The sequence below is a fragment of the Triturus cristatus genome, chromosome 3_1, assembly GCF_964204655.1.
Source record: "Triturus cristatus chromosome 3_1, aTriCri1.1, whole genome shotgun sequence".
NCBI classification, from domain to species: domain Eukaryota; kingdom Metazoa; phylum Chordata; class Amphibia; order Caudata; family Salamandridae; genus Triturus; species Triturus cristatus.
The window spans coordinates 1,164,668,193-1,164,680,289 of NC_140583.1; positions in this window are offsets into that span (position 1 = coordinate 1,164,668,193).

Consider the following 12,097-nt stretch of genomic DNA (forward strand, 5'->3'; position numbering starts at 1 on the left):
TGACGGTGCGGCGGAAGCAGCAGTTTGCAGAGGAGTGGGTATGAATAGGGATGTTGTTAGATTGCGGGGATGATTTGATTGTGTGATGTCTTGTGGAGTTGAAATGAGAGTTGAGTGATTGTGGTCTCAGACTGTGAGCGCTCGCGGTCCATGTGATTTCTTGATGTCAGGCTCGATGAGTAGCCTAAGATCCCGGGATAGATAGATTGTGGTGTAGAAGCCCAGAGCCGTAATTGTCGACCATTGATTGTGGGAGTCGTCATCCACAACCCCACCCGAGTTAGGGAATGAGAGAGTGAGTGTTTGAGTGACCAACGCAGGTCGTGGGTTACTGTGTGTGTAAAATCGAGTTATTGGATCCTATCAACTATTTATGTGACCGTCCGGCTGTTCGTGGGCAGATGGTCGAGGGCAGTTGTACAGTTATTTTGCGGACAGACAATTGTCAGCTTGAGGTAGACAATTATGAGTGACTGTCGGGTCGTATGGTGGACAGACAGTCGATCAAGTGATTGTCTGGTCGTTTGGTGGACAGACAGTTACTTGCTGTATGAGTGAGACGTGCAAGAGTGTTTGAGACGAATTGTGAAGTAGGGGAACTGCTGAGTGAGGAGGAAGAGTGACATCGAAGTGTGCAGCGCTGTGATAGGTCGGTTAGTGTAAAGCCACGCTGGTATTGGTGGATTGACATCAGGAAGTAAAATGAAAACACTGTGGGTAAAAGGAGTTGATTTCATCATGAAATATTTTAAGGTATTTGTTGGGGAGATAGAGGAGTAGTAACTCGAGTGGGGGAAGAAGCACCGCCTGAGGATACCCCATCTCATTACATGGCTACGAACGTAGAGCTTCATACTATACTTTGGCTTCATAATTGGCAAACGATGACTGGAAAGGAGGGAGATTTGGCTTTCCCACACTATGGTTCATTCAGATTTGATGTGTTGTATCACTTAAAGTCGGTGATGACTGCATTGCGACCTTTACCTAGACCAACACAGTTTGAGGCGCTGGATGCATGAATAAGAGCAGCGCATGAAAGGAAACGAGATCGAGTCAGGAAAGGGCGAAGAAGTTGATCAGCGCATTTCAAGATGCATGGTGGGATGCACTGACAAAAAGATGGAAGGTAGACACCATCGAGGGAGATGGGTTGTTTCCTTTGTTAGTAAAGGTGAGAGATGCCCAAAAGAGAAGAGAAGAGGAAGATGATAGCGACACAGATGACAGTCTTTTAGAGAGGTTGTTGGCAGAGCGTCCACCTCCATCTAACTCAGATTCGGAAGGAAGAATGGGAGCTTCTACAAGGGAAACAGGGGAGCCGCAGACAAATTCTACAGTGGGAGTAAGAGGAAGGATTTCAGCGGGAACAGAGAGAAAGGGAACACAACCACTGAGAGGAATGGAGGTAAATGAGGTTAACACAGTTACCAGACCACCGGCAGCTCTTACAGTACTGGTTACCATTGGTCCTATAGTGTCAGTATACGATTCAGATCAGACAAAAAATGGAAGTCTAGTACTAGATCCGGAAGGAATGGGACAGCAAGTGGAAGTGGTCACCCTTCAAGACCCATAGAATCAAGTACGCCGTTGCCAGCCACAGCAGATTCTTTTAGGGGACAGGTGGAACAGAGAACAGCGAGTACAGGGTCCTTGGCTGATTCGCGCTCTGACTTGAGGATGTGGGAACCCCCAGTGAGAGGCCCTAGTGGAAGGATGATGGGAGGTAGTAGTAGTCAGGGAGTTTCGGGGAGTCAATCTGTCTCACGGAACTTAATGGAAGGAAATTAGCGGGAAGATCAGGGTAGTGAGAGTGGAGAATTCAGTAGTGTGTCGAGTTGAGGAACAATTAAAGATGATCTGAGGGCCAAGGTACTGGATGTGGTGACATTAAAGGCAGAAGTGGAGGAGATAATTAGTGGGAACTTGCCTTTAGAAAGGCTCAAACTTTATGAGCCAGATGAATTGTTGTTTGTGGCAAAGGATGTAACTCGCAAGGCAAGGAAAGCACATGAGAAATTGACAGAATTGGCACAGAGGTATGATGTGGATCTGTCTAAAACGAAGATGTTACAGGGAAATCACAGGTTAAATTATAGTGATCAGGAACTAGAAGAGAAAAGAGTTATAGAATTGAAAACGCACATTCGAGAATTGATCATAGGGATACGTGCGTGGAGCATGCTTGACAAGTGGGAGGAAAGATGCTCAAAGAAGAGGAGTGCCAGGAAGAGCATCGGAGAAATGCCACCTCCGGGAGGTGGAACAATGAGAGTAGAGGCCTTTCCATTGTGAGAGGTACTGAGTGAAGGGTATGTGGATGTGCCTTGGAGTAGAGGTGACTTAGCAGCATTTACCAATGATTTTGCTCGGCTGAGGGAAAAACCTGTTGAGTGGTACAAGCAAGTTGATCGGTTTGTCAAAATTTTCAAAGTACTTTGGATTGATTAGACTACATTATTTGATATTGTGGTACCAAGTGATTTGTGGTCAGCTTGTAAAATTGCTGTTGATTGGCCGCCATCGGAGCCTGAGCGAGATTCTGTTACACATGGTCCTTAATCTGTGGTTATGAAAAAGTATGAGCAGGTAGTCACATGGTTGCAATCAAAGATTTCGCCACAAGATATTGATTGGGTTAAGATAGGCAGAACTGTTCAGGAGCCAAAGGAGACTGTACATGCCTACTATGAGAGGCTCTTGCACGCCTTCAAGCAGTACAGTGGGTTGGATACCCTTGACCCAAAGGATATGGGACAGTTTGTCTTTAAATTTGTATTGGGATTGAGACCAGAAGTTAGCCTTATGATCCAACAGCACTTGATTTGTTGGCAGAATAAATCCATGGATGAAATCCTGCGCTATGCCAGATACTGTAGCGATGAAGTGGACTCAAAGCATAAAAAGATTAAGGATAAGCTGATGCTGATGCTGTTCCAAATGCAGAATGCAGAAAAGGAAGATCAGACACAGTCAAACGGAGGAACGTTAGGAAGAAGACAGGGAAATAATCAAGGAGGGACTCAGAATACATTAGGTCAGGGAAAAGGGAAACCCACAGATCCTAAAACATGAATAGATGTTGCCACGCTAAAGAAGACCACTGCATGTCATAATTGTCACAAGATTGGGCATTGGAAGCGCGAGTGTAGATCAAATCCAGCTAATCAGATTCAGCAGGAGGAAGTGGTGCAGATGTCTGAGGTCGTCATTACAGTGACGAGACCCAGATCTGTACAAGGGGGGACAATAGGTCCACAGGTACAAGTTCCCCAGCCACCGAGAACCCCACAGGGGAACCGGACTTACCAGCAGATCGCCCTTTATTGAGACCTTTGATGAACTTGATTTAGACCCATTGCAACGACGGTGTCTGAAGGCGGAGGAAGACTGTACCCTTGAAGCGGTCTTGGAGGTATATCACAGAGGACCGTATGTAGAGGCGGATGTTGATGGCACCCAACTACCTTTTTGGTTGATACTGGTGCTACCCATTCTACTGTGAGATCTGCAGTAGTTCCCCACTTACCCCTCTCAGGACAATCGATTCAAGTCATAGGATTGGCAAATAAGAAAATGACTAATCCATTGACTGAACCAATACCTGTGAGAATAGTGACCTTTCATGATCAACACCAATTTGTGGTATGCGACTCAAGTCCAGTCTGTTTGTTGGGTTGTGATCTTTTGTGTAAATTGAATTGCACCATTTATTGCACGCCCAAGGGAGTAGAGCTACAGACTAGTGATTATGATGCTACATTTAAGGTGGTAAATGAGAATTTGTGTGTAGAGAAATTTCCTATGTTGACAGTTAAGGATCTCCCACTCGACCTGAGGGACTCTTTGGACGTAAGGGATTTCACGGGGGAAGAAATGGGACTAATCAAAGGAGTTGAGCCAGTTAAGATCCAAGTCAATCCCAATGCTGAGTTTCTGAGAACACCTCAGTATAATTGTCTGAGACAATTGCAGTAATCAAGCCTGTGATCGAGTCTATGATTGAACAGGGAATTCTGAAGGAGATAATGGGGAGTCCATGTAACTCACCGATCATGGGACTGCAAAAACCGAGTGGGAAGTATAGGATCATGCAGGACCTGCGAAAGGTTAACTTATCGTGGTTCAATGTTGTCCCGTGGTACCAAATCCATCTGTGATATTGTTCGACTTCCCATATGAAGCTGAATGGTTCACTGTGATTGATCTGTGTCAAGCATTCTTTTCGATACCATTGCATGAGGAGAGCCAATTTTTATTTGCTTTCTGGCTGGAAGATAGTGTGTTAACATGGTGTCGTATCCCTCAAGGGTGTACTGAGAGTCCATCGATCTTTAATCAGCTATTGAAGAAGAATCTTGAGAGTCTCGTACTGCCTCAGAATTCAATTCTCGTACAGTACATTGGCGATCTTTTGATTGCGTCCGAGACAGAAGATGCTTGCAGGATCGATACTGTTGCCTTACTGAACCATCTAGCAGAAAATGGACACAACCTGTCCCCGAACAAGTTACAGTACTGTTAGACTGAGGTTCTGTATTTGGGTCATCGAATAGAAAAAGGCAAAAGGAAAGTATCGCCAGATTGGATTGAGGAGATTATGAAAATTACAGTGCCCACCACATAGAAGGAAGTCAGGATGTTTTGGGAATGGTTGGGTACTGTCGTCAGTGGATCCCGAACTTTTCCTTGAAGGCGAAGCCTTTACAGAGGATGACGCACAAGGATGTGAGCGATCCAGTACTGTGGGATCATGACTGTCTGGTAGCATTTTTAGAGTTGAGAGAGGATCTATGTCGTGCTCCAGCTCTGGGGGTGCCAGACTATAACAAGTCCTTTTCACTGTTCTGTTATGAGCGAGAAGGTTGCGCTTTGTCAGTACTGACTCAAAGTCATGAAGGAGTCCGTAGACCAGTTGCCTACTTCTCAGCTACTTTAGATCCAGTAGCTTCAGCGTTGCTCGGATGTCTCAAATCCGTTGCTGCAACAGGTGTCCGCATTGAGAGATGTGAGAGTATTGTTATGAGTCATCCACTTACTGTTTTTGTTCCACATTCAGTTGAGCTCCTTGTTAGAAATGGAGGCCTCCAGTTGGCAGCGGCTGGCGCCGGTGTCAAATAGTGACCCTTCGACCTAAGTCAGAGTAAGGGGGCTACACCCTTTGATAACCTCTGCTCAACCCTGTGGCAACGTAGCACAAGCAGGCAGGCCTATCTCAGAGGCAGTGTGTGAAGCATTTATGACCATACACAATAACGCTGGAAAGACGCTATGAAACGGACACCACAAGCAAGTATAGAAAAATAGTTATCTTTATATAGGTTAAGCACGAAACTGAGAAATGCTCAAAGAACCAAAATGCACATAATTACAGATTCATTCAGGGCGATGGAAGCACTCGTGCGTGATGGTGGAACGGGCTTAGTTCGGGATCGAGGCCTAGGCGGCCCGGTTATGCACAATGTACCTGGGATATAAAGGGGAGGCACAGCGCACAGCTTCACGGGGAAGGTGCGGGATGACAGGCGGACTCTCAGCGGTCATAACTCCTTGGCTGCAGCAGTCCGCGGCGTGCACTCACGCTAATCCTGGGACAGGGTTAGAAGGCGGCGCCCAGCGGCACACACAGAAGATGGCAAGGTTCGTGACGTAGGGGCTAGTGTGGGCGCTCAGCGGAACAGCTCTTCAGCTGCAGCGGCCCGCGATAGCAATAACGATGGTTTCTGTAGTAAAACAAGGGTGGGCACTCAGCGGCACAGCTCCTCAGCAGCGGCAGCCCAAAGTAGAGATAGTACTGATTCTGGTAGTATCCTCGTGGTAGGACCAATGCGGGCACTCGGCTGCACGACTCCTCAGCGGCAGTGGCCCACACTAGTGACAGCAATAGTTTTCGTGGCAAGGCCAAGTTGGGCACTCAGCGGCACAGCTTCTCAGCTGCAACGGCCCACAATGGCGATAGCAGTGATTTTCGTAGCAAGTCAGATGCGGGCATTTAGGGGCACAGCTCCTCAGCGGCAGTGGCCCACAACGGCGACAACAATGTATTTCGTAGCAAGGCAAAGGCAGGCACTCAGCGGCAAAGCTCTTCTGCTGCAGCGGCCCACAATGGCGATAGCATTGTTTCCGTAACAAGTCAAATGCGGGCACTCAGCGGCACAGCTCCTCAGCTGCAGCGGTCCACAAGGGCGATAGCAATAGTTTTTGTAGCAAGTCAAATGCGGGCACTTAGCGGCACAGCTCCTCAGCTGCAGCGTTCCACAATGGCGATAGCAATAGTTTCTGTAGCAAGTCAAATGCGGGCACTCAGCGGCACAGCTCCTCAGCTGCAGCGACCCACAATGGTGATAGCAATAGTTTCTGTAGCAAGTAAAATGCGGTGGCCCCCACAGTAGGATTAGAGACCCTGGATTTCTCGACAGAGGCCTCATCTGCAAGTAGGATTCCCTTCAAGAGGAATCCAAGCTGCTGACGAATGAAGTCTAATGTCCCTGAGACTTCGGCAGGAGGCAAACTCAAATCAGGCCCTTGGGTAGTTGCTTCAGTAGATGGATGAAAGTTTCAAAAGTCCTTTTCCTTGTGTTACATGGACAGAGGTTCGTCTTTGCATCCCAAAGTTACACACCCCCGAGGGGTTTCAGCACAGATCTTTATACCCCAAAAGTCTTTGTTCTTGAGAAAGTCACAAATCACTCGACCCGGCCAGAACCAGTTTGGTGTCGACTTGGGTCACTTTATTTATGAGGCGGCATCCTCCCTTTCAGGGAGAGGGGGCCCACCATCAGACGCCCAGTGGGAGGTGGAGCCATCATTCACCTTGCCAGGCACAGCCCTGCTCAGATCAAAGAGGTTACCCCTCCCCATACTTCAACGGCAGATTCCTCCATTCGACCCAGGTCGGCCTCTGCCTGCCTGGGACCTCTAAATCAGACAGCCAATACACATACCAAGAAAACACACAGGAAGGTTTAGACAAAAAGATACACGTTTTCCAAAAGCGGTAGTTGCACACTCAGAATATAAAGAAAATCACCACTGCCAGATGCACGTTAATGCTTGAAGCTCAAGCATACCAAATTTGACTTTCCTAACATGTTCCGGTGCACTACTAAGACTATACTAGTTCATACAGTTAATTTATAATAAGGAGCATTCGCGCTGTAAAACTGAATGGCAGTGGCACAGCGCCTAGAGCGTCTAACGCCAGCAACCACGAAGGAGACAAAAAGTAACCAAAAATAGAAGGGAGACCTACTCCAATGGTGCCAGGTCTAACACTTCTGATGAGTAGAACTAAGACACAGCATATGACGAACAATAGACTCACACGCTATGAGCAGGTTATACTTGCTTCAGAGAATGTGACTTTGAAACGTTGTTATAACCTAAATCCAGCTACTTTAATGCCTTTGCCAAATGTTGATGATGAAGATTGTGAGGACCATGGGCTAAGAAAGGACCTCTATTCTGACCTATTTTATTTTACAATTGGCCAAAAGGCTCATACAAGAAACATGTCCCCAAATCATCTTCTTACCACATTTTTTGTTTCATAGAAATGTGTTTTATTATTTATAAAAAATATATTTTTTCATTTTTGATTATATATATTCTTTTTTGCATATGCGTCTACTTAGTCACCATAAATAAACATACATATATTTACAAATTAATGTGCAACAAATCATAATACAAACTTAAGATACAATTTACACAAACATGAATGAACCCACAAAAAAACCATCAACCTACACTCTCACCTACCAAACCTATTCAACCACACTGGCATTCATACAACACAAAAATAAAGGAAAAATTCAAAATATGTAGGGGATCCTATATGGATTCTAAAACGACACCTGAGGGTTTAGATCTTCGTCACATCAAATTCTTCTCTTGTCTGTGCCTCTGGTAGGATTCTCATATATCTGGAAATGGTCTTCCCACGTTTCGGTGGGAAATGATTCAGACCACCTTCATCAGGACCAACTACAGAAACAGTTTGATATCAAAGAAAAAGTGGATGGGGTTATCTGTATACTTCTGTTTAGCTTTCAGCAGATATATATGTGGCTGAGACATATCTGAATCACAGACCATATGAGGCCCTGCATTTGCGTGTTCTGTACTTTGCTAGCAGGTTTTATCCGCATTTGATGTAAAATGGTTGCCAACTAGTTGTTGGACTATATCTGTAAGTTTTATTTATGTATATTTTTATTTATTAAAAGGATTTTTTATGTGTGAACCTGTTCTACCCAAAGAGGAGGGCAAATCATATCTTAGTTCTCGTCATAGTTTAGCCATGGTGCAATGAAACCATGTGTTCTTATGGTCCAAGTGGCTCTTAGAAATTGTCCGTGCAATTAACTCTGGTAGCAGCCGAGTTCCTTCAGCGTGTTCCCATGATTCCTCTATTCTTGTGTTGTATGAATGTCAGTGTGGTTGAATAGGTTTGGTAGGTGAGAGTGTAGGTTGATTGTATTTTTGTGGGGGTATTCATGTTTGTGTAAATTGTATCTTAAGTTTGTATTATGATTTGTTGCACATGAATTTGTAAATATATGTATGTTTATTGATGATGACTAAGTAGAGACATATGCAAAAAATAATATATATATCTATATACAAAAATGAAAAACATTATTTTTTATAAATAATAAAACACATTTCTATGAAACAAAAAATGTGGTAAGAAGATGATTTCGGGACATGTCTCTTCTATGAGCCTTTTGGCCAATGGTAAAATAAAATAGGTCAGAATAGAGGTCCTTTCTTAGCCTTTGCAACTTCACCCTCCTCTTGGACCTGAATGAAAATAGGGGGTACCTTCCTTGCTCTTGATTGTGAGGACCATGACTGTCTCGATGTGACTGAATTTTGCACCAAACCGAGGCCTGACATTGTGGCTGAACCTCTACCTGAGTCCGATGAAGTCTTTTTCGTTGATAGTTCATGCTTAAGAGACAATGTAGGTCACTTGAGAGCAGCATTTGCTGTGTGTACCATTTCTGGAGTTGTGGAAGATGCTTGTTTACAGGGAGTATACTCCGCACAGGTAGCTGAAATCATTGCTCTGGCTCGTGCCTGTTTGGCTGCTGATCAAATCCGGGTCACTGTTTACACCGACAGTCATTATGGGTTCGGTGTGGTTCATGATTTCGGACAGCTATGGTCACAGAGAGGTTTCCTAACGTCATCAGTATCTCCCATTAGGAATGGGGAATATGTAAGACAATTGTTGGAAGCTTTACAACGTTCACAAGAAATTGCTGTGGTGAAATGTGCAGCCCATGGGGGAGGAAATGACTTTGTCTCTCTTGGGAATAGGTATGCAGATGAAGTTGCACGTTTTTGCGCTGAACAAGGGTGCATTTTTACTGGAAATTATATGGGAGAGAGTCCAGAAAGAACCGAGCTCAGCATGATGTAAACCATGGCAGACACATGGGATGAGCTCAAGCGTCTGCAGGGAGAGGCTTCAGAATAGGAAAAAGCTGTGTGGATCAAAGCAGGATGTGAGAAAGGAGATGAAGGGATTTGGGTTTCAAATGATGGTCGAGCAGTGTTGCCAGATGATTTATTGAGTCCTATGGCAAGACAGATTCATGGAGCAGTGCACCTTGGAAGGGATGCTATAGTGCGAGTGTTCACACATACATGGTATAATCCACGGTCCGTGCGTTTGCGGAAGCAGTGTATCATAGGTGTGTCACGTGTCAGCAGATGAATGCTGGGAAGAAGACTGGGGTTGCCTTGAGTCATATTGGGAGGCCCGGAGGGCTTTTCAATAGAATACAGCTCGATTTTATTGAGATGCCTAGGTTCAATGGCCTGAGGTATGTTTTGGTTGTGGTGTGTGTTTTCTCACGATGGGTGGAAGCCTACCCGACGAGAAGGTGTGGTGATAGCCTTACAGTGGCAAAGTTGTTGCTTAGGGAGTTGATACCGCGGTTTGGGTTTCCAACTTCATTGGAGTCGGATAGAGGAATACATTTCCACAGTGAAATCATGAAGTTACTCTGTGCTGCCTTAAATGTTTTTTTTTTGTTTATTAAACATTTGAAAATCGTACATAGTGGCATCACAGTTATTACAAATCTGACAAGCATAGTACAGAAAAAGGAGTCCCATACATCGCATCCACCAACAGTATCCAGTTTCACATGTGCATGGCTCAGCAGCATTTCTATAAAAAAATACAAATATGTAAATTAAGGGTTAGTCTGAAGCATGTCTGGATGTTCGCGTAAATATACAGTAAGTGGTTCCCAAATATCTAACGGCTTCGAAGCAGTTGGCAATTCTTCAGCGTATATTACAAAATTATCTCTACAATAGACAGCATCTAGCAACCAGCGGGTTAGTGTGGGGGTTTTCTTGCTATCCCTGCACATGGCTATACTATGTTTAGCTAATAACAACATTACGGCAACCAGTTTCTTCCTAGTTGACTTTGCAGGTATACGAAGGTCCAATAAGCATAACTGTGGTGTGCAGGAGATCTTATAGGATATGAGAGTCCCTACATGGAAAATGACCGCCTCCCAGAATTGCCGTATCTTGGCGCAGGCCCAGGCAAGGTGGAAGAAGTCTGCCCAATCGGAGCCACATCTCTTACAATTCTCAGTATCACGCAATCCATATTTATGAAATTTAACTGGTATGTGATAGGCTTGGTGGATATACTTATAATGGATGATGCGCAGATTTCCATTTGGTGTTAGTAGTGTGGTGAGTGTACAGCATGATGTCCAGTCATCATCCGTGAGGGGAGTGTCTAAGGTTTCGTTCCACTTATCGCGTGCCTTGAGAGCCTGTGCGCCAATGTCTGTTTGTATCAACCGGTATAGTCGTGAAATTATGTTGGAGGGGCTGGCGGTTAATAACGCTTGCAGTGACTTCAATGTGGGAGGTTTGGCAGGATAGGAGGGGTACAGTTCCCAGACAGCGGCCTTTAATCTGTGATAAAGAAATCGGAATAACAGTGATTGGTTGCTAATGTAAGACAAATCTGCGGGAGTTATAAACGTCCCATTCAGGTAGAGATCTCCCATTTGTGCTATGCATACCTGTTCTAGGAGTAACATGCTCTTCTTTTCCAGTGTGACTGACAAAGCGGGGTGATGAGTCAATGGCATATTCGGAGCATATAGAGGCGTTTTATTCGCTAACTGACCAATGCATTGCCAGGCTTGTGAGGTTGTGCGTATTGTGTTTATATCCTGCTACGATAGATGTGGCCGCGTATGCGTGAGAATACTGGATAGTGGGACTGGGTCAGCATCCCAGTCTTCCACAGCAAGGTGTGGCAAATACTGTACCGGGTGATACCAAAAATATACGGATTGCGCCTGAGCACAAAGATAATATAGATATATATCTGGGACCGTGAATCCGCCCGAAGCATACGGAAGCGACATAGTGTTAAGACTGATACGCACTTGTTTACCAGCCCAGATCAGTTTAATGAAATTCGTGCGTAGCCGCTTGAAAATTGCAGTGGGAGGAGGTATTGGTATATTGATAAAGAGATATAGGAGTTTGGGTAACAATACCATCTTTATTAATGAAATCCTATCGGCCATAGAGAGAGGAAGGGTTCCATCTGGTTATTTGTGTTTCCATGCGGTCTATGGTAGTGCCATAGTTATATCTGAGTATTAATTCAGGGTCTCTATGTATCCAAATTCCAAGATACTTAATGGGATCTACCTGCCATACAAGCGGGAATTCCATTTGTGGTGTTCTGGTATTTGCCGTCAATGGAACCACCGCTGACTTTCCCCAGTTAATTTGCAGGCCCGAATAGCGACCGAATTGTATATATTCCCTCAAGAGAGGTGAGAGGTTGTCTTTGGTATCTCTTAAATACAGCACCATATCGTCTGCATATAATGATATGCTAATAGGCCTTAGATTGAATCGCATTGCCGTGTGTCCATATTTCTGACGTATTTTACAGACAAGAGGCTCTAATGCAATAGCAAACAGTAGAGGGGATAATGGACAGCCTTGTCTGGTCTCGCGTTGTATGGGTATGGCTGCCGAGATGTGTCTATTAACCTTGATGCGGGCAGTAGGTTGATTGTATAAT